Below are 27,808 nucleotides of genomic sequence, written 5' to 3'. Positions count from 1 at the left end.
ATAGCATGTGGCACACCAAATCTTGTGATAATGTGATTAAAGAGGAACAATGAAGCAATTTTTCCACTATTGTCATATGTAGGCATCGCTTCAGCCCATTTAGTAGAATAATCTACTGCAAAAATTATGTAACCATTCCCCCCAACCAAACGAGGGTTACAGGTCATAAAGGCCATACCCCATTTGTCGAAGGGTACAACAATGATGACTAGGTGCAAAAGAGCAGGTGGAGCATGGGCTTTTCGAGTATGGATCTGGTATGTGTGACACTTTTGGAAATGTTAGAATGCAATCTTTGAACATAGTCAACCAAAATTAACTAGCAAGTAAAAAACATTGCACAGTAGCTTAACTATACATATGTTTGTCACATGCTCGAGCATGACAATCATTCAAAGCTTTCTTGGCCTCCTCTTGAGTGAGGACCTATCAGAAGATCATATCAATACCATGCTGATAAAGGGTGTCTCCAATTATGATATAATGACGAGCTTTGTATTTAATGAAACACTGATCAGAATGAGTGGTTTCAGGCCGGAAATTTTGGATTTGGAGATTAATGATGATATATACATACCAAGGATCAAAAGAGTCAATAAGAAACAATGTTTCATCGGGGATAAAATCTCCAGTTGTTGATTGTGACGTAGAATATCAGGGAAGGTCGCAAATTAGTTTGGCAAAGAGTAGAGATTTCTTAGACATTGACTTGAAGAATTCCAAATCAAACTCTTGGAGGATAACAATCCAATTTGAGTATTTCCCCCCTAGCAATTAACGTGACCAGATACTAGCCATAGGGTTGCAATTAGAAACTACAATAGTCTTGTGAAGCATAATATAGTGGCAAAACCTCTAAACAACTTAGACAACTACCAAAGCTAACTTTTCAACATGGGAATACTTGGCTTTAGTATCAGTCAAATTATGGCTTAAGTAGTAGTGTTAGGCAGACTATTACCTCTTGCAAACAAGACAAATATACCTAGACCTCAAATAAATCTAGTAACAAACAAGAAATAACCGCTACCTTTGTAAAACAAACAATATGACAGAGATCACTCACCGTTTATTGAAATTCCTTTCAAAATCCATTTTAGTGCCTTTGATAATTAGATTCTCCTTGATTCTTTAGAGACCATTACAACACTTTACATAGCTTCTCCATGATGTTTCAAAGGATAACTGCATAGACAAAAACACAAAAAGGATCAAAGCATATAGTATATAAAACAAGAGATAAATGAACTATTTAACCCAACATATATCATAAATTGAATAGATAACCAATCATAACCTATGTGAGTGATCAAGGAATCCCACAAATGATATCAGAGAAGACATAATTAGGAAATAACAATTTCTTTTTATATTAATAAAATGAAGAACAAACTTACAACCCCAAATCCTTAATGCTCCAAGAATCTTCTCACAATCTCAAACCCTCTCCTTGTATGAATAGCCTCCTAGCCTTATTTCTGTAAAAAAATCCTACCTTCAATAGTATTTTTCAATCCTTTGGCTTGTGTTTTCTTTATAGGACAAGAGGAGGAGGTTTGGGATCAAATTCCTGAAGGATGAGATCTGGGATAGTGGTTCCACAAAGAGCGGGAAGTAGCTCCATGGTGATAGGGATCAAGGTTGAATAGGTATCCATTTGAAGCTTGTTAGTTTGGAAATATTTGAGTAAAAAATCTTCTAGACTCTACTCTTTATTTTTACTTGTGTTGATTCATGTGCGTAGGCCATAGTGCTAGATAGAGCGTACTTTTGTGTAGTTTCTAATGGACTTTTCTGCGTACACACAAAAATGAACTAGGGAACTACGCATGAAGCTAAAAATATGTTTTTGAGCCATTGGATCTAGGAATTTCATTCTCTTTGGGATATTTTGGGTTCTAGCCTTGGGGGGAGGCTTTGGAACACTTTGATGGATAGTGAAAGATCCAAACTGACGGTCATTTTCCTAATGTGACAAAATTATGTGTAAGAAGTAGATAGGGTGTTCATCTACTAAATGATCTTCTTGTACCAATACCATAGCGATAGTGGTAACAATCATAACAAGATACATGAATGATAATTAGGGGGATATAGTAATGATACTTGGTAGAATACACCTTCCAAGTCATCAAAATCCTTTTGAGTGTATCATCCCAATGAAAGGGAACCCCCTTTTTTAATAAACAAGTAAATCATTTGGAAAGTTCTACATAATTAGGAATGGAACTTCATAGAAAGTTAGACTTCCTGTAGTGTCCTATCTAGGGTGCTAGACTAGGCTATATTTATTATCGACCAGGATGGTAGACTTAGAGGCATGCGTCTAAAGTATATAGACATAAAGGATTATTAGCTAAGTGGTTATGATGGTAGGTCACAGGACTTCTTTACAGAAGATTGAGGTATGTTACCTATCACCCAAACACTTAGGTCACTCAGTTAATATACTTAATCACAACACTGTCACTCAATGCATTTACCAAATTAAAACACTGTGTATCACTTCAAACCAAGATTTCAATCTCCTTACAGAGACACCATGCATAAAACCCCTGTTCAGCAAATACTCAGCATTCACTAATATTCGTGCAAGATAAAGACATATGGAAATCGTAAACATACTTTGAAATGAAAGCAGAGTTCATGAAATTGCTTTAAAAGACAACAAAGGATCGAATCCCTTACAGGATACGATTCACGATCCCAGTGATGAACTGTTCAAGCGCTATCATAAACATAAACCATACACATTCTATTGAAATCAACAACCAATTCTAATTACTGTGCATGTCATGTAATACCCTAAGTTGCGAATGAAAAGGAAATAACAGTATACCAGTTTAACGCAGGGCCCGTCCGCGTTCCAGAGGTATACTGGACTGTGGTCAACCGATTATAAAATCAACGCAACAAGACAAAGATCGTAACTGCAACTGTGTTCTTGATATTAAGTTCAAACTCTGTTTTCAAACGATACAATGATAACCAAACATTGACTACACAGAACTGTATTTACATATGTTTTTACAACCCTTACATTTCGAAAACGAATGTACATTCATGATATGGTTGTTGCCGCTTTTATCATGTCGAGATTTTTAAAATGTTTCTATCCTAAACTGATTTCAAAAAGGAACAAAACTAAATCAATTTAGAATGCTTTGTTGTTGTTGCCTTTGTCGCCAACATGCTATACTTTGACCGTTGTTGACCGCGCATGTAGGAGGGTTGATTCTCCTGTAGGATAGGTATTCGTCCATGCTTGGACATTCTACTTTTCATCCCTACCCTTCGTTCTAGCCTAGCTGTCATGCCACATGTCAAACAATGAACCAATTACAGGATGTTGGAACTTCCTGTAGCCATTTTACCAAAAATCCCTAATTCTTTAACATAAAACTCCTAAATCAATTTCAATGCATTTTAATAACTATAGGACTATTAACTAATCAATTTTCAAGGGATCTAAGAGATATATGATGGAAAGAAGTAGGCAAATGATATGTTTTAGGAGGAAAAAGGAGGTCATGGGATGGTACCAACATCTGCCCGACTTAATGAATTAGCATGTCCTCATGCTAACCCCGAAGTGCTTCCCTTGAACTCTGTCCCTGCCTGTATCTCTGCTGCCTTTAGTAATGTATCCACATTCTTTTTCACCTGGGCATCTTTCTGACCATGGAGCTCCTGCTTTAATCTTTTGTATTTTTCTTTGAGGGTCTTCTTCTGGTTGTACCACTTGGTGGCCCATTTACAAATATCTGTTTTCTCAGCCTCAAGTTCACTGATTAGCCCCCTTAACTTTTCATTCTTCTGTTGAGTCTCTTTACTCTGCGCTCGGAGCATCTCATTTTCTTTCTTGATAACCTTTTCTAGCATATTAGCCTCCATGAGTTCTTCCTTTAATTTCTCAATTTGTTTCTCCAGTTTCTTCTGTTTCTTAATGGGAGGTGGTGAACCTTTTTCTTGCCTGTTATGGCTTTCAACTTCTATATCAGCTCCTGGTCCTGGTGGTGAGTGGTCACTACTCTCAATATCCATTGGTATAGGTGCATTAGATTCAAGCTGGTCTTCTTGTAACTGGGCTTTTGGTGCTCTCCTTGTTCTTCTTGAATAAGTGGTGAAACTTTTATCTTGCTCTGCCTTCTGAGCATCTTCTTTTCTCATTTTCCTAGTCCTTATGCTGCTCACAAGTGGAGGTACCTTGCTTGCTTTGGATACTGGGATCTCTTCATCGATATCCTTCATGAAACCTGAGTTCTCCTGCAGTTCTTCTTTGTCTTCCTCATCTTTAATTTGATTAGCAGCTAAGAACTCCTTCCACATTTTCCCTCTTCTCTGCAATTCATGCTCAATAAGAATTTTAATTAAGCCAAAGTGATATAGGCTCTTGTCTTCATTTCCCTTCTGCTTTTGGATGGTCTTCGACATCTTGGTTAGGCTCTGTAATAGAAAATATGGTATACTAATAACACACTGCCTTTTCAAGTATAGCAGTAATTTAATATGGTATAGATAGACAATACTGTAACGACCTTCGCAGGTTACGAATTTTTGGAGAATATAGACCATCTCGTCCCAGGGATGCATCAACCAACTCCTTGGGACGCGTTTCTTCTAGTTAACTGATGAGACTCTGGATCTAGACATAAATTGAGTCCACGACTTCTCTTTAAATTGTTTTGTCTTAAAGTACTTCTCCCCTTCTGGGCTAATCCCTATTGACTGGGATATGGTGTCCTCTGAAACCCTGAATGAGAAGTTACCTATCAGGGCTTTCTCTCCATTGAATGTGAAGGCGAATTGTTTGGTAACCTCTTCATTACTTCCATGAAATTTCTCTAAAAAGGGCAACCACTGTATCTCTCTGAGAATCGAAATGCAATCTTCATGATATTGAGAACTGTCGAACATGCTCGGATCGAACCTATTGGTCATTTTGGCAGAGGGTCGTGCTCTAGCAATTTCAACAAAGAAATTTCAATTTGTTACCTAGTGGTGTCGCTCCCTTAATATCCAGTATGATGCTCGGTCGACTGTCTTGTGACTTTGGCGGGAGTCAAAACCGAACGGTTATATTTCCCTCTTGTGGTGCTCACTACTTTCAATCCTTATTGTGGAAGTCACGGGAGTCAAATGCCAGCGTAAAATAACTGAGAATGATGGTGGGATAACCACTACACTTACTTCATAGCGTATTCATCTTTTGAAAGTAGAGGAATGGCTGTACCGCTTGTATAGATGTCATCATAGGAGCGCTGGAAGCGTATATGCAATACTGGGGTATGATTTCAGGGAGTCCTCTTCATCATTTGGCTACGTTGGGTGGTGGAATCATAATTCGGCCGTGTGGAATACAATGAATAGGCCCGCTTTAACATTTGTTTCTTTCCCTTTTTTTTAAAAACACAATCCACCACGTGTCCTGTTTCTATTGGTACTCGGCCAAATGGAAGATGTTGGTATGACTGTAGGGTGTGATTGGCATAACAAGGTTGATATGAAAAGGGGTAATGGATTTAGAAGTATGAAATAGGTTGGGGTATGAAGGATGATAAGAATTAACAGTGAGATAAGGGATGATGGAAAATGTAGTGCCCTTGAAATCGATCATAACAGTCACAGTCATTAAAATTAACATTAAAAATTAATCTAAGAAATTAAATGTTAAGAATAAGGAACATATTACACTTTTGTTGGTTGTTGTTGCATTGGCATGCTGAGTAAGACTAGTCTCTTTTGACTATTCTTTGTTGTTCATAACAGGTCCCCTGAGATAGATTCGAATGCAACAGGTCCCTCTGAAATCTTGAAGATGTTCATGCAGCTCCTTATATGTATACAGGTTCCTTGAGCTTGGGTATTTGATGGAGTCTTGGTGCCCAACAACCTGTGAATCCTTGTAGAAACTTGATGAAACTTTGTTGAAGTAGCCCTGAAGTAACAGTCTCTTAACAGGTCCCTTCTATGTGTCTTAAATAGGTCCCATTACTGCTGGTTTTGGTAGTATGTTCTTCTGGACAGAACAGGTCCCCCTGCATAATGTTTATAACCAGGTCCCTCTGAGATAAAACAATGACAAAACAACTTATTTATTGAAATCTGGAATGCTGGAAAAAACTGCTTTGAAGATGTACAGTGAGGAAATGAGATAAGAAATCTTTAAGAATTTACAGTGGAGAGATAAGAGAACAAAATGTTGATGCTTCTCTCCCCGACTAAAGTTTTGACTTGTCCTCAAGTCATTATTCAGTTGATAAATCAAACAGTGAACAGAAGAAAGAGAATTCTTACCCGCCAACGAATTGGTTTTCAAGTAAGATTTCGGGGTTAGAGTGTGCCAGAGGCTGGTTTTCACATCTAACCCATTGTTATTATATATATATATATATATATTTTATTATTTTTATATTTTTTTTTAGTTTTTATTTTGTTTTGTTTTTTGTTTTTTTTTTGTTTTTTCTTTTTGAATTTCTAAATTGAAAGGAAATGAACTAAGGCAGGGATACTGCAGCTGAGGGCTGCAGTATCTCAACCTCTCTTTGTTGAGATACTGTTTGGAGAAAATCTTGCTTGCTGATGGGCTTAGTGTATAGTTTCAGGCGATGACCATTGACAGTAAAGGAATGACCTTCTCCATCAATAGTTTTGAGCTTGATTGAACCATTGTCGTAAGCCTGAATAATTTGGTATGGGCCCATCCAATTGGTGGTAAACTTGGATTTATGATCTCTGAATTTAGAGTCAAAAATTAAAGCCCAGTCACCTTCCTTGAACTGCTTCTTCTTGATATGTGCATCATGCCACTGCTTCCTTTGTTTTTGCATGAGGATTGTGGTTTCCTCTGCTTGCTGCCTCATTTCATCCAGCTGGTTTAACTGCTGAATTCTTTCTTGTTGTGCTCGGTCCAAGTCAATTTGAAAATCTGCAGCCAGTTTAAAAGTATGTATTTGAAACTCAATAGGAAGCATTACCTCTTTTCCGTACACCAACTGATATGGTGTAAATCCTGTAGTATCCTTCCACGTAATTCTGTAAGCCCAGAGTGCATCTTTGAGCTTCTCTTCCCAATTCTTCCTATTCATTGCCACAGTTTTAGTAATGATCCCTTCCAAAGTTTTATTTGTGGATTCCACCTGCCCATTGGCCTGTGGATGGTAAGGGGTACTTTTCCTATGCTTGATTTGGTATTTGTCTGTAATGTCCTTCACTAGCTTTGAGGTGAATATAGTACCTTGATCAGTCACTATTTCCCTTTGTACTCCATACCTTACAAAAATCTCTTCAAAAAGGAAATTTACCACTTTGTGTTCGGTGGCTCTAACCAGTGCTTTTGCTTCAGCCCACTTAGTGACGTAATCAGTACATACTAAGATCTACTTCTTACCATTGGAGGTTGGGTTAATGGGTCCTATAAAGTCTAGAGCCCATTTGTCAAATGGCTCTAGGTGAACTTGGGGCTGAAGGGGCATCTCATCTGTAGCTGTTGGCCTGCCCATTCTTTGGCAGCTGTCACAACTCTTCACATACTTCTTGGCATCCTTGAAAATGGATGGCCAGCAGTATCCAAGAGTAAGAACTTTGAATGCTGTCTGCTTAGCTGCAAAATGCCCACCACACGGTTCATCATGGCAAGATTTTAAAATATCAATTATCTCATCATTTCTTACACATCTTCTAATGATCATATCATAACCAGTGTAAAATAAATCGCCATTAAGCCATGAATATCTAGCACTTTGTTTGACTAGTCTCTTCTTTTCCTTTGCAGTAAAGTGTGGAGGTGTCCTTCCTGTAGACAAATAATTGGCCAAATCATCATACCAAGGATTTACTATGGAAATTGCAAATAAATTTTCATCTGGAAAAGAATCTTCAACCAGAACAACCTCACCTGGATTTTGCAGTCTAGAAAGAAAATCTACCACCTGGTTCTCTTTGCCTGGTCTATCTAACACTGTGATGTTAAATTCCTGTAACAATAATAACCATCTGGTAACTCTGCCACTAGTTATTGGTTTATTCATTAAATGTTTAATGGCAGAATTATCAGTATGTACAAAGACCTAATAACCAGTTATATAATGTCGGAATTTATTCACAGCATATATGATGGCAAGTGTTTTCTTTTCTGTGACTATGTAGTTTAACTCTGCAGGTGTTAGATTTTTGCTAATGAAATAAATGGCATAATTACAAGATTCCTCTTTTTGGCCTAATGAGGCACCCACTGCAGTGTCAGATGCACTTGTAAAGATATGAAATGGTAGGCTCCAATTAGGCCCTCTCAAGACTGGTGCGGTTGATAACTTCTTTTTGAGTAGTTCGAATGCTTGTTGGCAGTTCTCATTCCAGTTGAAAAGTACATCTTTTGTTAGAAGTTTAAACAAAGGTAAAGCTATTTTACTAAAATGTTCAATAAACCTTCTGTAATAGCTTGCATACCCAAGGAAACTTCTTACCTCTCTTTGATTCTGTGGAATTGGCAAATCAACAATGATCTGGATCTTTGCTGGGTCAACTTTGATGCCTTGAAAAGAAATATAGTGGCCTAACACTATCCCTTCGTTTAACATCATAAAGCACTTTTCATTGCTGAGGGACATATTAGCTTCAATACATCTTTTCAAAACTCTCTCAAGGTTCTCTAATGCATGTTCAAATGAATTGCTGTACACTGAAAAATCATCCATGTAAACTTCAACACAATCATGAATTAAATCAACGAAAATAGCTAACACAGCTCTCTTAAATGTAGCTGGAGCATTGCAAAGTCCAAATGGAAAAACATTGTAAGCATAAGTTCCCCAAGGACAGGTGAATGTGGTTTTGTCCTGGTCTTCTGGGGCTATCCTGATCTGGTTGTAGCCACTGAAACCATCAAGAAAAGAAAATGATGATTTCCTAGCTAGGGTGTCTAACACTTGGTCAATAAATGGTAGTGGGAAATAATCTTTGAATGTTGCTTTGTTCAGTTGTCTGTAATCAACACAAATGTGCCACTTACCATTTTTCTTGGGCACTATAACCAATGGGGATACCCACTGACTGTCAGAAATAGGATATATAAAATTAACTCTCAACAGTTTTTGCAATTTTTCTCTGACAATATCTTGGAGCATGGGGTTCATTCTTCTATGTGGTTGCCTCACTGGTTTAATGGTGCTATCTGTATAAATATGGTGAGTGCATGTGTTGGGGTGAATCCCATGCATATCGGTGTAGTCCCAAGAAAAGGCTTTCTGGTATTTTCTCAATAGTCGAATCAATTTCTCTTGCTGAGATGAGTCTAGGTGATTGCCTATGTTCAGAGTTTTCCCTGGACTAATCTCTATGATCTGACTCTGTGTGTTGGTGATGGATTGAACTGGAAAAATATCGTGAAATGTGGTTTGCAAAGATTGAATGGTGCATGTTTCTTGAAAGTTTTCGGCTAAAAGTACATCTGCAGCATGATATTGGTCATTTCTCAAATTTTCGGAAATATCAGGTTGAGAAAGGAATAATTTTACCAAATCATTATTGTCTTGTTCTTGGAAATCATAGATTTGGTCAATGCTGAAAACAGATTGTACTTCTTCTTTATCATTGAATTTATCATCAAGCCACAAATTGTGTGTTACTGCTGGTGATTGTGCCGATGGATAAAGAGTGAGTTGTTTTCTTTCGGTCCCTCTTGAAATGATCATGTTGCCCGATCGACATCCTATGAATGCATCAGCAATCGCTAACCATGGTCTACCAAGGATGATAGGGTGCCCTCCTAAATTGGATTTGGGTTGAAGAACTAAGAAATCCACTGGATACTCCCAAGAGTCCAGTGAGACAATTATGTCCTCCAAAATCCCATCAGGAATCCCTTTAGACCTATCAGCTAGTTCTAGAACAATCGTTGTATGTTGCAAATTTATGAGCTGGAGTGTTCTCATGGTTTCAAGAGTCATGACATTGATTGCGGCCCCAAGATCTATCAAACTGTTTGGAATTTGTATGTTGTTAATGATGGTGGTCACTTTGGGAATGCCAGGATCAATATACTTTTCCATGGAGATGGTATTGGTCATAAGGCCTGCTAATTGTCCTATAACATGAATGGTTTGAGGATCAATTCTTTTTCTAGCAGGCTTCTTGAGTCATATGTCTTTGATGGCTTTAGTATATATAGGAATGTCTTTTATAGCTTGCAGCAGTGGAATTTTTATGTAGACATTCTTGAGTTCATCTAAGACATCAAACTGTGGTATAGACAATGGAGGTTTTATTTGGACCAATCGGTCTGGAAAAGGTGGATGCAGTGGTTGCATTTGTTTATCTTTGGTATCATCGTTTGGTTTTCTTTGATTTGTCATTTCATTTTCATTTTTTGTGTTTTCTTCTTGCTTATCTGTTATTGGAGAATCTTTGTGGAGTACCCTACCAGACCTCAAGTTGATATTTTGCAAGGGTAGTGTGGGATATGAGGTTCCCTCTTCTACATTGTAGGCTAGCCTCTCTGCTCTATTATTTGGATTTGGGACAGTTTGAGCAGGAATTTGAGTAGGTCTGGGAGGTTGTGAGTTAGCTGGAAATTGCAGTTGTGGTGGATTTATTGGTGGAGGAGCAGGCAGTGCTTGTTGAGTAGGTTGAGGCTGATAAAAAACTTGTTGAGGATACTGCTGACATGGTTGAGAATGTGACGAATACGGCTGATGGTATTGTTGATATGGTTGTGAATATGGTGGGTATTATTGAGGATATGTATGATAAGATTGAGAGTACTGTTGAGATGGTCTCCATTGTTGCTGTGGGTGGTTTTGGTGCTGCCATGGCATAGGTACATTCCATGAGTTCTGTGCATACATTTGATCATTTATAGGACATTGAAAATTTTGATTTGGAAACATACCTTGAGGTGCTGGCCTTGGCTGCCATGGTCTCTTTGTGCCCATGTAATACACGTTTTCCATCTCTGCATTGGATGCCATATTACAGTTCTGCAAAACCTTAACTTTAGGACAGTTAAACATATCATGATGTTCAGTACAGAAAGCACAAACTTGGATGTTTTCTAGTGGGCAATCTTTTAATGCATGTTTCTTCTGGCATTTTGGGCAGAAGATAGCCATTATCTGACCTTCATCTTCTTGTTTCTTCTTAGATTTTAAAGTGTCAATTTGGTTCCCTAGGGTGCTTAACAGATTTGTTTTAAACTCTTCTAACAGATTCCCTATTTCATCCCTTGTGACACTTGCGGAGGCAGATTTTGTGACTTTAGATGACAGGGTTCTTTTTCCCATTTTAGCTTTGCTCCTTGAATACTTTTCGCACAACTCAACGATTTCTTCAAAGGGTAAGGCAGAAATGTCACCTTTGCCCATCAAGTTAAGATCATCCATGTATTCCTCTCGGATACCTTTCAAGAATATTGTGTGGATCAGATCAAGAGGCATAGTTCGGTGTTTGGATTTTTGTAAGTTGTAGACAAACCGTTCTAAGTATTCCTCTAAGGTTTCATCCTCTTGCTGGCTCATTCTAAAGATATCATCTTTAGAATCTTTGGATCTACAATAAGGCTGATATTTCCTTAGAAATATTCTTCTCATGCCATCCCAATCAACTATAGCATGCTCACCAAGCCTCATAAACCATCTTAAGGCTGATGCCTTTAATGTCGCTGGGAAGAGTCTAAGCCTATGGGCATCATCTGTATAGCCATATGTTCGACATACAATGTCTAACTCAAACAAGAATGAGTCTGGATCTTCCGAAGCCATACCATAAAAGTTTGGTAGCACGGATGGGGGTATTTTTTTCATTTTGATCTCATCATCTTCTTGTGGTTCATGTATAGGAAACTTAAAAGTTGACTCCTCTTCATCTCTCTGTCCTTGATGTGGTACTGATCCAACTCCTTCCTCAGCCATTCTAATAGGTCTCTCTGTTTCAGTGTCACTTGTTTGAAAGAGGAGATTAAAGAAAGATTGTTCGGTCACTGTGCTACTTTCTCCTGGTGTGGAAGATCTAGGAAAGTGCTTCTTCTGCGATTTATGTGTGAATAAAGTTTGCCTTTCGATGAGAGTAATTCTTTGTCTTGACTTTTGTTTTTCTTCTAATGCTTGGATGACTTCCTCAGCTGGTGTTGTATTCCCTAAAGAGTCTGCTCCTAATGATGATGGGTTTTTATGAATCTACCCTGTCTGTCTCTAAATCTAGGCATAAATGAACATGATTTCTAACTGTGTTTTTGTTTATTGAATTTTTTTATTTTTAAATCCTTTAAGTACGCCTCCCCGGCAACGGCGCCAAAATGTAGTGTCCTATCTAGGGTGCTAGACTAGGCTATATTTATTATCGACCAGGATGCGTAGACTTAGAGGCATGCGTCTAAAGTATATAGACATAAAGGATTATTAGCTAAGTGGTTATGATGGTAGGTCACAGGACTTCTTTACGGAAGATTGAGGTATGTTACCTATCACCCAAACACTTAGGTCACTCAGTTAATCTACTTAATTACAACATTGTCACTCAATGCATTTACCAAATTAAAACACTGTGTATCACTTCAAACCAAGATTTCAATCTCCTTACAGAGACACCATGCATAAAACCCCTGTTCAGCAAATACTCAGCATTCACTAATATTCATGCAAGATAAAGACATATGGAAATCATAAACATACTTTGAAATGAAAGCAGATTTCATGACATTGCTTTAAAAGACAACAAAGGATTGAATCCCTTACAGGATACGATTCACGATCCCAGTGATGAACTGTTCAAGCGCTATCATAAACATAAACCATATGCATTCTATTGAAATCAACAACCAATTCTAATTACTGTGCATGTCATGTAATACCCTAAGTTGTGAATGAAAAGGAAATAACAGTATACCAGTTTAATGCAGGGCCTGTCTACGTTCCAGAGGTATACTGGACTGTGGTCAACCGATTATAAAATCAACGCAACAAGACAAAGATCGTAACTGCAAATGTGTTCTTGATATTAAGTTCAAACTCTGTTTTCAAACGATACAATGATAACCAAACATTGACTACACATAATTGTATTTACATATGTTTTTACAACCCTTACATTTCGAAAACGAATGTACATTCGTGATATGGCTGTTGCCGCTTTTACATGTCAAGATTTTTAAAATGTTTCTATCCTAAACTGATTTCAAAAAGGAACAAAACTAAATCAATTTAGAATGCTTTGTTGTTGCTGCCTTTGTCGCCAACATGCTATACTTTGACCATTGTTGACCGCGCATGTAGGAGGGTTGATTCTGTTGTAGGATAGGTATTCGTCCATGCTTGGACATTCTACTTTTCATCCCTACCCTTCGTTCTAGCCTAGCTGTCATGCCACATGTCAAACAATGAACCAATTACAGGATGTTGGAACTTCCTGTAGCCATTTTACCAAAAATCCCTAATTCTTTAACATAAAACTCCTAAATCAATTTCAATGCATTTTAATAACTATAGGACTATTAACTAATCAATTTTCAAGGGATCTAAGAGATATATGATGGAAAGAAGTAGGCAAATGATATGTTTTAGGAGGAAAAAGGAGGTCATGGGATGGTACCGACACTTCCCTTGCAGGCATTATAACTAAATAAGAGAAATAGGAGCTGGAAAATCGAGGATTGCCTGGAATTTCAGGGGATCAATTTGGATTCCTTATTTGGACACGATGAATCCTAGAAATCGACCAGATTGAACCCAAAAGGCACATTAATGCGGGCTTAATCATATATTATGGTGTTGACATCGTAAGAAGATTTCTCTGAGATGCAGTGGATGGTCTTGACAACTCTTAGAGTGGGCAGTAAAATCATTAAGGCATTGTTGCATGATATTCTTAATATCATGAAAATCATAATTCATTGCTTGTTTGAAAGTTGCTCCTTAATTCTGAAGGCCAAAAGGAAATTTTTGATAAGAAAACGTACCCGATGGAAAAAGGAATGCAGTCTTATGCTGGTCAAATGGGAGTATTTTGATTTGATTGTAGCCAGAGAAGCCATCCATAAATGGGAAAATTTCTCTCCCAGCGCAATCATCAACAATTTGGTCGATGAAAGGGGTTGGGTATTTGTCCTTGTGACAAGCTCTATTAATATCTCAATAATCGACACATACTCAGATCGTATCCTATTTATTTATCATAGGAACAATGTTTGAGACCCAATCAGTTAAAGGAATAAGATAAATGAAACCAACCCACAAGATCTTTTCAACTTCTGCCTTAATCGCAATAGATTTCTTAGGGTGAACCAAACGCAAATGTTGTCTAACTGGCTTGGAATCCAAATATGTTTTAATTTCATGCGCCAAAATATTTGGATCAATGTCTACCATATGTTTATATTTCCAAGAAAACACGTCACAAAATTATTGAAAAAGGTTCTTGTAAATCTTAATCTCATCTCGAGGGAAAGAGGAACCTATATGGAAATTTTCAACAAACCTGGGCTTAACTGAAATGTCAAGGGGAGTAGTGTCCTTGATATTTGCTAGTTTTTTTCAAAATTCACCTCACAAATGGAGATGTAGTTTTGAGGTTCTTCAATAACTTTGGGGGAGAAAATGTCTTTAAAATTACTCTCAAGAGTGTTGGGTTGAGGAAATAAATATGAACGATGATGACTATTGTCCCAAGGTTTCTCATCTAACATCATGATATCCATGGCACTTTTATTAATGGGATAGGTGTCATTGAAAGGATTAGATTGTAAAACTAATCTTGAATCTTAAGAGGAATAATCAACCTAGTTTCCGAACAGGATAGGTGAATAGCCTCATAATATGACTCAACGGGGATGAGTGGCATATGGTTTCAAAAATATTTAATGTTAGAACCCTTAGGTACTATCTAGGGATCATATGGAATATTACTGGATGAAATCATGTTGATCAGAGCAACCATAGAGGGAATGTCGAGAGGAGGAAGTGTGAAAGTTCCCATTAAGGATGAGTCTTTTAATAAACCTACTCCAATGTTTTTAGAAGCTAGTGGGGTCTTTCCCAAAAGAGGTTGTTTCTAGTAGTCTAGGAATCTACAACAAAAAAGGCAAGTTTATCAATGGCCACGATGCCCGCATGGTGGGGGAAAGAAATAATCTAAAAATAGGATGAGACTACAATTTCCATAGCATAAATCCAAGTATGTCCCATTAAGAGCTTGTAATATATTTTTTCATCAATTACCTAATATTCTATAGATATTGGTTTACGAGCTAATTCTATTGGCAAGGAATTGATAATTTTGTAAGGCTTAAATCGTCTTCCATCAAAGGCTTTGAGTGTCATCAATGATTGAGTAAGAGAAGGGGAACCTAAAGCTTTCCAACATGACATTGACATGATGCAAGTAGACGCACCTTCACCCACAACGGTGTGGAAGACGTTTTTGCCTCTAACAACAACCTTAATAATAAATGCACGTTCGATTCAAAGTTTAGTTGTATAATTCTCATTATTGAACACAACGAGGCCAGAGCCTCAAGAATCTACGCCTCCAATGACTTCTAATAGAAACTTCTTCTAAAAGAAACAATTCTACAAAACTTTGAGAGTAGACATAACTGAAGGATCTTGAGCTAAATATTCAACGATATTATAATTTTTTGCATCTCACACATGGGGGTTAAATGATTATCTACGAATCACTCCTTTGGGAGGTCTAATGGTAATATCAAGAGAAGGTTTCTCAATTTGGAGAGGACTAGATGTGGGTGGAGTAGAATTGCAAGGTTGATCAATAGCCTTTCCAGTTGAAGGATTTAGATTACCATAATATTGGTTTCTAGTGGCCATCAACACATCTTTCTAACATATAAAAATAGTTTTGAGAAGAGGAAGTGTGCAACCACTTTTGCCTTTTGGTTTGGGAATGGATTTGTCAACATGGAAAGTGCAGAGGATGTAACTTTCAAAAATTGATTGATTTATCCTCGATGCGGACAAGAATTATTAAAATGATTATCATTACTGATAAGACAAGGGTAACAAGGATTATCATTCTCATCAGGACACTAATTCTTCTTCTTATCTTATGGAGGGTTTTCGTGTTTGTTCTTACCTTTACCATTTTTCTTACTTCTAGGTTGCTAATATTTTCCTTTCATATATTAAATGATGTTAACCTTGGAAGAACTCATAGGAGAAGGATTAAAAGGGCTTTGATTTATCACAATTGGAGCAGATTTCGAATTAGTTTGATTAGAGATTTGAGCATTTATTGTTGACCAAAAGAACCAATCACACCATTAGTAGCATGTGATTCCTTTGAGGGATCAGGTGGAATATTATGTGAAGCTCGCGGAGAATAAAGTAACTTGTCATAGAGCATACCAGATTGGGTATAAATAAAATCCAAACATTGAGCATGAGAAATGACTTGCTCTTCAGTAACAACTCCACCTTTGGAACATCCTTCATTATAGTAAACAATAGGGATTTAATGAACCATTATGCTAACAACTAATCAGAAATATAATTTTTGACCCAACAACATTGACTCCTCCACTCATATCTATGTTTAAACATATGAGTTGAGTCAAATTGATTTAAAAAGGTCAAAATCTCAATACTATTTTCATAATGGATGGATAATTGGAAATGGGTTAGCGACATGGTTTCCAATGCACTAAAGTTGTTAAATGAAGCTATGGGTAATTTAACATAGTACTTAGCTACCGAGCCAATAAGAGTTCACTCAAAAATTCATAAACGAATGGTGTCATCATTTAAGGAGTTCAACGAACACCACAAATGATAGTTCATGACATAATTTGATGAATCTTATCCAAAATTTCATTCATTCAGATCATTTAGACTGCCACTAAGGAGAATGGAAAATCATATCATTCATTAGCTGGGAGAGATCTAGTAACTCTAGCATTTCAATGAATGATAATTTCCTATTAAAGTCTAATGGAGGAGGTTGACCTTATAGATAAAGGTTAACTAGAAGTGGAGGGTATCCTCAATATGATGGAATTGGTTGAGCTATGAGAACTTGCATTCCACCCAGATAAGGAGGAGTTTTATAAACAGGATGATAGAGATCAGGTTTCCAAGTTCCATGAAACCTTGGTAATATGGGAAAAACTGACTTTGGATATGTTTTCTTTGATAAGTTATTTGTGGTATAGTTGTTTGGCCAATGGGAATTTGTCAGATACCTTGGAATGGTTGCCCAGATGGAATTTGCATCATTCCAATACTAGGTTGATTAGTTGTCACCTATGGCATGCTTTGAACAAGTTGGTAAACTTGCATCTGTGGAATATTCTGGCCAAGTGGGTTAAATGGAGTTTGTAATACACCTTGAATAGGCTAGATAGACAGGATTTGAGAAATCCTCAATACCTTTTGACTAGGTTTTAGTTGGGATACAAGTTGAACAAGTTGATTCATTTGAAGTGTAACTTGGGTAGGTTGAGGTATGGATTGAATAGATTGACAAGTAGGAACCTAAGGCATAGTCGGAGCAGGTTGAGAGGTCAGTATTTGAGTTAATTCCAAACTAGGTTGAACAGGTAAGGTAGGATTCGAAGGAGTAGCAACCATTCCTGAAAATGGAGCACCCGTAGGAAGAGGACTCGAATAAAGCAGAGCACCAACTTGTAGAATTTGATCAGTAGATGGGAAAATTCTAGCAACGAGTTTGCCCCTACTAAAGGATAAGGAGTGAATGGAGGAAACTTCCCCCAGGAGGAGGGTACCTAGTATATGATGGAGTAGGTTTTTGTAGGTTCCCTAATCCACTTAGAAACACACCATATTGCTACTCCAAAGGAGGTTGGGGCACAATAGGTTGAAAAATTTGTGAGGTACTTGTTAAGGAGGGGCTAGATGTTGTTCCAGATGAATATTGTAAATGAGAAGCCCAAGGACTAGTCTACGCATAGAAAAAGTTTCAGACAATGAATGGTAGCTAAATGACACTAATGGACCACCATACAAGTGAGTTTTTGGTGATGTTGTAAACATAGAGGATGTCGTAACTTCGGTCAATTCACTCATGATAGCATATGCAGGTTGAGAAATCATTGCTAACTCAGGCATGGTTATAGTTCTCAAAGGAATTTGTCGAGGAAAGTTCAAAGGTCAATTAAAATGAGGAGTTTGATGTAAAGGAGCTTGTATTTGAGTATTAGAGGCAAATTGGTACAAAGGAGAAAAATCCTATTATAATGGTATTGAAATAGGAGTTTAAGGGCTAGGATAATCCTTTTCAGTAACGTCTTCTATGTTCAAAATACCAAGTGGAACTTGTTCTCCATTAGGACACAAAAACATAGATTGTGGTTGAGATAAAGGCAGAGAAAAAGAATAATAAGTTGTAGTATTTAGTTCAGTTATTATGTGGTTCCTTAGGTTGTAAAGTGTATGAATCTACAAATTCAAGTTCTATAGCTTCAGGTTCTAATGTTTCAAGAGTTCTAGTTTCAACTGCTTCAAACCCACCTATTTCCAAAGAGATAACTTCAAGTTCGGTACTAATGGGAAGTGATTATTTTGGTTGATTAAATTTGAATGTGGTTCCACAAGGGCTAACTTCTGATGTGCCAGGTTCAGTAGGTTATGTTTTATTGTTCTTACGATGACCAAGTGTTGCTTATGGAGGTAGAGGAGGAAATCTTTGCATTATATGTAAACGAAGGGGGTGTTCAGGGTGCTCTTCCATAATGGATTAATTAATTTTAGAAATTGAAAACACAAATAAAATAAAAATGGGTAACTAGGAAAAAGGGTTTACCAAGTCACTCTTAACTACAATATATCGTTTCCAGTACGTACAGGAAATCTCCCTAAATGTTGTGTTTGTTGTATCAAAATTAAAAAGGTGATTGACTCGGTTACGTATGGAAAGATTGTAACCTAGTGGGGACTTCCAAAATATACTTGTAGGTATGTGGAACCATAGTCCGTAATAGTGTTATCTAATGCATAGTTGTATGATGGGGGCGTTTCGATATACTCAAATATATGTGGAGAATCATCCTATATACCCAAATCTATGTGGAAGAATGTTCTGATATACTTTAATGTGCATGGAAAACCAACCATCGTCGTGATGTAATGCTAACAAGTAATGGTAGCTCCTAGTTTAACAAGTTGAAACATGTCTTCTAGCCTAGACCACTATGTTTATCATTAATGTCACATGGAATGAGTGGATCTTGCGGACAAGACCGACCTCCCTATTATCTAATGATATCTAGTGACAAGCAAGCCAATCAAAAACTATCTTTGTCTAAGTATGCAATTTATAAACAAAGGCAAACAAGTGTTTTAGGCCTTCCTTGGGTCCAATGCAAGTTTGTGGAAGCCTCTCCCCTTTGATCCAAATGAGCTCCCTTGTAGAAAATCTGCAAACACAAACAAGCAAACAAATTAAATAGCACCTGAGAAGCCAATATCATAAAGCATACTTATCATGATGATCAAGGAATTCATGAAAAAAATGACGTAAGACAATTTGTTGAGAAAAATGAATCTGATTGTATTAATTCAAATCAAAGAAGAACTTTACAACCTGTTCCTTGATTTTGTACAAGCTCCTCCAAGGGTCCAACAAGAAGTCTCCTCTACTTTGACAAGTTTCACTCTCTTCCCAATGAAGCCAAAAGGTATGTGATCTCTCCTCTCAAGCTTAACTAGGAAGTCTCAATTCCACCAGCATTTACCATAAAAAATGTTCAGCTTCTAACCTCCCTAGCAACCAGCCCAATGCCTTAATTTATAGTGCAATGGAGGGAAGTTACTAGGTCCTCCTTCAAAGGGATAAAGCCCTCCTTCAAATGGATAGCTCCTCTCATCAAGGGATTAGCTCCTTCTCTTTTGGGATGCATGAACCACCTAGGAGCGAACAATCCACGTCAAAATTCCTTCTAGAATCATCTAGAATTAACCCAAAGTGATTTTTTTAGAGTAAACTTACGCCTTTTTGACTTTCACAGGGGTTTGCATCCTCTCCTTTAGAGATAGAGCAGGCAGGTCCGCAGGTAATGTGAAAAAGGGGTGCGGGATCGCAGGCAACAGTGAGAGAAAGTGCGGAACCAGAGCTTTGTTGATTTTTAATGTCTTTCTTTCATTTTCAAAGCTTGACATGAAGAGCTGAGGTCTGAGACTTGCTTAGAAGGACAGTATAAGTGATGATAGACCCATACTGATTGCAAATAGTCATGGTGACAATATTTTTGTGTAACAGATTGCCCCTACAGTGCGAAGTCTGTAGTAGATGAGGATTTCATTTATCATCTAGGAAGAGTGAAGTACTTTATCATTTCGAGGATCATCTTGTGGAGAGCCCGGTTGGAACCTGTAAAAAACATTCAATGCAAAATATATATATGAGATCATATCATCGCTGAGGTAGGCATTCCCATACTCAGATCAAAACTGACTAGAAAACTAACTATTACTCTGATATAGGAATGATCTTGTAATACATCACAAGTATAGACACATGTAGACACAGTATGGATGCAGCCATCTATTTATGAATAGTCCACAGTATAATGAATACAAAATTCCTAGCCTGGATGGCGGAAACTAGATCCAGGGTCTTCATTTCTACTTCCCGAAATAGTACGATTCTATCCATGATGTAAACTGTTAACAAGTGTGAGAGAAACCACCAGTAATGTCAATGGCTCTCAAAGTACTCAGTACAATCTATGAGATGTGAATAGATGTGTTGATGTCAAACATGTCACGGAATCCTTTGATCGAAGGTCAATGATGCAACCTATCGTTGAAGGTGAGAAACCTGCCATTAAGGCATGCAGATCCCAAGGTACTGACGATTTCTAGATCATCTTTCTAGATAATGAGCTGAAGTTGATAGAAAGCGATCCGTCATAGGCAAGCCCACAACACGAAATCATAGATCAAGTTTGAAGAAATTTAGTTGCAAGGACTGACTCAGGGATGTTCAAGATGGATGACAGATATTTTGCAGATGAATGGCTTATTTGCACTGACCTCTTGAACACATAATGACACAGCAGATGGTTTGGTGAAAATTGACCCAAAGTTAATACCCAGAAACTGGCTGAAAACTTTCAATGTGGTTTGATCAACTGTTAGGCAAAGGATTTCCCAACCTAGGTGAATGAAAGTGTCGTGTTTAAGAGTGGTTACAAAGTATGACAAACAGACTCATTTTTCTCTCTTTTCCCCCACCATTTCTGGCAAGTACCTCTTTATTTTTGACAAGCTTGAGGAGGATAACATTTTCTTGATTATAAGCTCATCCTTCGGATGAATCCAACTTAGTTTAAATTCGAACCCTAAGAAGGAGTGGTCCATTCCTATTTGTAATTGAACAGGTCCTTTACTGTTAAATTTTAACGAGTCCAGTATTGGAGAAACTCGACGTTTTTCAATTTTAGAGAGCTTGAAAAAGCTTAAGAAGACTCCATGGTTGACCTTTTTCGTAAATTTGTGTCTCCCAAGCCCGAAAAAGTATAAAATAATACTTGAGAGAACCGCTTGGTCATTACGACCAAGGAGTACTTTTCGTAATTAGTGCCTCTGATCCGAAAAAGTAAAAAAGCGATCAATGACACGTCGTTTTATAACCAATATCGAATTTGAAACGAAAAAAATCCGACAATCTTTTCATGTTTTTATGGTCAGAAAAAGCGCTGTAAGTGGACCGTCTTTTTAGTTCCATTTTAATGAGTTTAAAAAGAAAAAATCGGCGATATTTTCATGTTTTAGGAGTCAGGAAAAAGCTTAAAGGTGACTCTAATGTTTTTTCGTCGAAAATGACCGATTTTGCCTGAAAAATCCGTTATCCTGAACAAAAACTCAAACATTACTCATACTTGTTTATAATGGATAAAAATGCTGCAAAAATTACATTTCTAAAGTGAAACATAAACGAATTAACAACTCATTTATTCAAAAAACTTATAAAAAGGGCTTTCGTAAATTCATTTTTACCATTTGAGTTTTGGGCGAGAAAATAGAGCTTTTGGTCGGAAACTTCTCGTGAAGATTCCGGAAAATCCATCCGTTGGAATCAAGCACCGTCCCCTCCAAGTAATCTAAATCATCCTACTCTTTAAATTCATCCGTTTCAAATTGATTTTTAGGGTTTCATTTCATTTTTTAGGAGCTTTTAGGTCAAAAACCCACGCGTGGGGGTCCGCAGGTATAACACAGGGGACCCGCGGACCCCGACTTTTTCGCAATGGGGAAAAAGTCAGGGGTCTGCACCTGCCGTGAAGTCAAGGTGCAGACCCACGCACTATCTATAACAGAGAGGGTGCGTACCCCGCACAAAGGTTTTTTAAACCTAACAAACTCAAATTTCACCCAAAAATTTCCATTTGACATATTCTAATTCGCCTTTTTACTGAATGCAGAGTATACATCATGCTTGATTGGCGAGAATGGGAGCATGAGGACGTAGATATTGCTGCGATAAATCATCAACCTTCGATCGATGCATTGAAGGCATGTGGCTTATACAAATTCTGGGCCATACCTGGCATGAGGTCCCAGGTGGACTTTCTGCAGTGGCTGGTAGACAGGTGGAGCATACAAGACGAGTGCTTCTTCATTGGTGGTCACCAGCTCGAAATGGAGCCAGTAAACATATACTTTTTGACTAGTTTTCCTAAGAGAGGTGAACACCTGACTTTATTCGGGACTAGGCCAGGTGGCTAGTCTGTTGATAGCGTTCGGCTAGAGTTCTGTAACAACCAGACTGGAGACAAAGGGATAGACATCAAAACCATATCCCTTCCTGAACTCATGGTAATCGCGTTTACTATTACCATGCTCTGAGGGAGTGCGGCACTACATGTAGCCACTAGATCCCAGATGCGGATGGTAGTTGACTGCTTTCGAGGCACCATCTTCAACTGGTGCGATGCTGTGTTGGCTAATGTAAAAGGCCAACTGACTAGAGCCAAGAACGGACAACTGAAGACCTTTGGATATGGTGCTTTAGTTGTGAGCTTTGGTCTGGAGAGGGTCCCAATGTTGGTCCCACAGCACCTCACTGTTGGAGTTGGACTTCCTCGAGAGCCCAAACTGATGCGATGGGTTGCAGTTATGGCCCGTCATCCTGAGGAGGGGACAGAGGTCGTTCGATTCACTCCTGAGTATTTCCATTGGTTTGAAAACTAGGTTTTTGCTATTCAGGACTTTCCTTACGTTGGGGTAGATTTTCGTGGTGACCCAGACATGGCTCTTCCACCAGGAGAGCAATGGGATGAGTCAGGTAAAATCATTTTCAACATTTTTCTAATTATTTTTTTTATTTTTATTTTTTTATCTCGTCCCAAAATTAATAGTAAAAGTTTCAAATGCAGATGTGGGTCCATAGTGACTATCCGCTCTCCGGCCCTACGAGAGGAAACAACCAGCTGCAGCGGCACCAGCCCCATAGGACGAATCAGTAGAGACCTTGGCCGAATTGGAGAGCCATTTAGAGCATTTGACAGGAGACATTCCGGAGACCAGCATAGATGACATTCCTCTTCGACTACATCGCTATGTGATTGGGGTCCCAGGACCTTTTAGGAGGTTCCTTTGTAAGGTGTCCTGTACAGTGGTTTCTTATCGAGATCATCACCAGTGATAGGATGATCGCCTATTGTAGACTCATATGACATTTTTGCTTTTTTTACTATCATTTTTGCAGATCATAATGTGTTTTTCAACCTATGATCGAGGACGGTGTATATTTTGACAAACTCCTATATTATACTATATCACTATTACCGGCTTATCTTGTAAAAAATGTTATGGAATGCTTTTAAATTTATTTGTATGATTATTGCAAATGTCTACTTAACATTCGAGAAGCAATTGCATCTGCTAATGTATTTAAAGATCTTGGAATATGTTGATATTCAATATAGTCAAATTCACGTTCCAAGAGATGCACTCTCAAAAATAATCTCAATAACACTAGATTTCTAATGGCATATACTCTATTAAGTTGTAATACAACGAGTTCAGAATCTAACCTCACTATCAAACTCCGAATCCCAAATGAAATAGATTCAGATAATAACTCAATCACTGCACTATACTCTGCAATGTTGATTGTTGTTTGACCAAGGCTTACCCCATGCATAGATACCAACTCGTCAGAGGGCGAATAAATAACCCAAGCTGCGGAAGAAATGTTCTGTGTATTACAACAAGCACCATCAGCAAAGCCAATGTATATTTGGAGAGACGTCGACATCTGCAATATCAAGAGTAAAACCAAGATAAGCAGGAATAATGACGAAAAACACTCTCTAATCTAAGCACACTTTTTAAACTAAAACACACCAGCTAGAAAGAAAACTATCCTAACTAAAAATCTCCACACCCATTTTTAAGCATAATACCTCTTCAAGTAAAGACCATTTCTGGGTTTACCTAAAGAGACCCCATCAAAGTCTACCAATTCATAGGCCCCTTTTGCTAGCTTTCGCTTAACAAAATAAGGACCATGCTACATAGGTACAAATTTTCCACTGCCTAATTTATCATTTGCTTGATCATACAATAAGACTAGGTCTCCTTCCAAAAAAATTTGAGGGGTCACATTTCGATCATACTGAGCTTTAATACGTTTTGCATGAGTTTCGATCACTAATGCAGCATCACGTCGATTCTCATCTAGCTGAGCCAAGTATAACAAACGTTTTTCCTCTTCGGAAGTGGCTGGAAGTAACTCAATGGCCATTTGCAATGACGAGATTTTGCATTCAATGGGTAACACAGCTTCCAGACCATAAACTAGTTGGAAAGGAGTGAACCCTGTTGACATTTTTACTGAGGTTCGATACGCCCAAAGCACTGAAAATAGCAAGTTATGCCAATTTGACCTATGAATCCCAATGATTCGTCGGATCATGATGACTAGAACTTTTTTGATGGCTTCAACCAGACCATTAGCCTATGGATAATACGGAGTTGAACTATTGTGACGCAAGCCAAGCTGGCCTGTAAGTTCAGTCATCATAATGTTTCGAAAATGACACCCATGATCAGTGATAATCGCTTGTGGAACACCAAACCTAGCAATTATATGATTGAACATGAAAATCGCAGCTATTTTTCCATCTGCCTCAAATGTAGGCATCGCTCGACCCACTTGGTAAAATAATCTACCGCAAGGATGATATACGCATGCCCCCCGACCGAGTGAGGGTTACATGTAATAAAATCGATAACCCATTTTGCAAACAGACCGACGACAATTATAGGGTGGAGAGGAGCAGGTGGAACATGCATATTTCGATCAAAAATTTGGCAGGTGTGGCATTTTCTTACCGCGTTAATACAATCTTTAAACATAGATGGCCAAAAGTAGCCAGCATGCAATATCTTTTGGGCTGTGGCATACCTAGACATATGACTGCGACACACGCCAGAGTGATAGTCATTTAGAACCCTTTCAGCTTCCTCATGAGTTAAACAATGTCGAAAAACAGAGTCTGCCCCATGACGATAAAGAGTATCTCCAATAATTCTGAATTATTGGGACTGGAATCGTATTTTTCGACATTCTGACCTTGAAATTTCTGGCCGAAAGGATTGGGTCTGGAGATAAATGATGATATCCCCATACCATGGATCTAAAGTGCTGATTAGAAACAAGGATTCATCTGCTATGGGCTCCTCCACCATAGTTTCTGTGTCAACATGCAGGAAGTCACACATTAACTCCGCAAAAACTAAATATTTCTTCGACTTAGACTTTTCGAATTCCAAGTCGAACTCCTGCAGGATCACAATCCATTTGGAGTACTTGCCCCCTAGCAATTGCTTGGTCAAAATATAGATCATACGGTTGTAATCAGAAATTACTGTAGTTTTACGTAGTAAAATGTAATGACGAAAACGTTAGACAGCTTGAACAGCTAGCAATGCCAATTTCTCCGCATGTGAGTATTTTAGCTCAGTTGGATTTAAAGTTCGACTAAGGTAATATATCACATGTTTAGTACCGAATTCATCTTCCTGAACTAACACCATTCCGATGGTGGAATGCGAAGCTGCGAGATATAAGAAGTAGTCCTGGTTGTAGTTTGGAGGATGCAATAATGGTGCATGGGTCAACGCGTGTTTTAGTGCATCAAAAGATTTGTCAGCTATCTCATCCCAAAAGAATGGAGTATTCTGTTTCAACAACCGGGTAAAACCCTTAGTGATCTCGGCGTAGTTAGGAATGAATCGATGTAAAAAGTTTGCTTTCCCTTGCAAACTTTGGAGTTGGCGAAGACTTGAAGGAGGAGGCAATTTGACAATAGCTTCAACCTTCGAGGGATCGATGCGAATGCTAGCTTTTGAAACAAAAAACCCTAGTAACCAACCCATTTCTATACAGAAAACACACTTGTGTGGATTCAACCTAATCCGATAATGCCTACACCTCATAAAGACTGCTCGTAAATGGATGAGATGATCAGCTCGATGTAATGAATGAGCAGGCAAATCATCGAGATAGGGTTGCATAATGTGCTTGATGTCATGAAACACGTAAGACATGGCCCTTTGAAAAGTTTCCCCAACGTTCTTGAACCCAAAAGGTAATTTGCAATAAGCAAATGTCCCCCATGGACAAATGAAATTCATTTTTGGTTGATCGGCAAGTAGAATATTGATTTGATTGTATCCGGAAAAACCATCCATGAAGGAAAATATTTCACTGCCGGCACAATCATCAATGATTTGATCGATATATGGAGTTGGGTAATTGTCTTTTGGACAAGCTCGATTAATGTCCCTATAATTGATACATATTATTATTGTCCCTTGCTTTTTGTTAACAGGAACAATATTCGATACCCAATCCGTTAACGGAATCGGATAAATGAAACCTACTTTGAGTAATTTTTCAACTTCTACTTTGATAGTAGCAGCTTTTCTCTGGTGGATCTGACGCAAACGTTGCCAGACGGGTTTAGCATCTGGGTAAGTTTTGATTTCATGAACAACAATTGCTGGGTCAATTCCTGGCATTTCCTCATATGACCAGGCAAACACGTCGCGGAATTCTTGAAATAGGGCCTTATATGTTTGAAATTCATCTTCCGTACAAGAGGCACCTATATGAATGTTTTCAACAATTCCAGGCTTAACCAAAATATCAATAGGAAAAGTTCAAGAAATGTTTCCCAAGTTTAACTATGAATCAGGATTTTTCATTGGATTCTGAGGTTCCTTGACATATTCAGTTGTAAAAATTGATGAAAAATCATTTTTTAAACGATCAATCTCAGGTAAAAACGAAGATCTGTGATGAAGATCTTCCCATGGTAAGTCATCGACACATAGGATTTCACGAATTTTCTCATCAGTGTGAACAAGTTCGGAAAACGTTGTTGAATCTAAGTTTGATGTTGAAAGTGATTCCTCATGGACCACATTCATGAAGTCAATTTTGGTTGAAGGTGGGTCAGAAAATGACTACACGGTCTAATACGCAATTTCATATGGACTCAAAGGCATAGCATCACCAAATGAGTCTATCTCAGATTCGGAAGGTATGATCCAAGGATCATCATAAACAATGGTGTCTGACGAAATCATATGAATGGTTGCAGTAGAAGACGATGCGTTGATAGGAGGAAAAGGAAAAGTTCCTAGTAAGCCAAAATCTTTAACTAGTCCTACTCCAACATCCTTGTACGGGATAGTTGTTTTGCCGACATGCTGAATACCTTCAGAAGAGGCTAGGTCGGACGAAAAGTAAGTCAGATGATCTATAGTTACGATATTTCCATTATGAGGGAACTTTATAAGTCGAAAGACCGATGAAACGACAGCTGTCA

The sequence above is a fragment of the Pinus tabuliformis genome, chromosome 9, assembly GCF_031772625.1.
Source record: "Pinus tabuliformis cultivar Carrire ecotype Pingquan chromosome 9, CPIR1, whole genome shotgun sequence".
In the NCBI taxonomy this organism is placed as follows: domain Eukaryota; kingdom Viridiplantae; phylum Streptophyta; class Pinopsida; order Pinales; family Pinaceae; genus Pinus; species Pinus tabuliformis.
Note: the sequence above shows the minus strand (reverse complement) of the source record.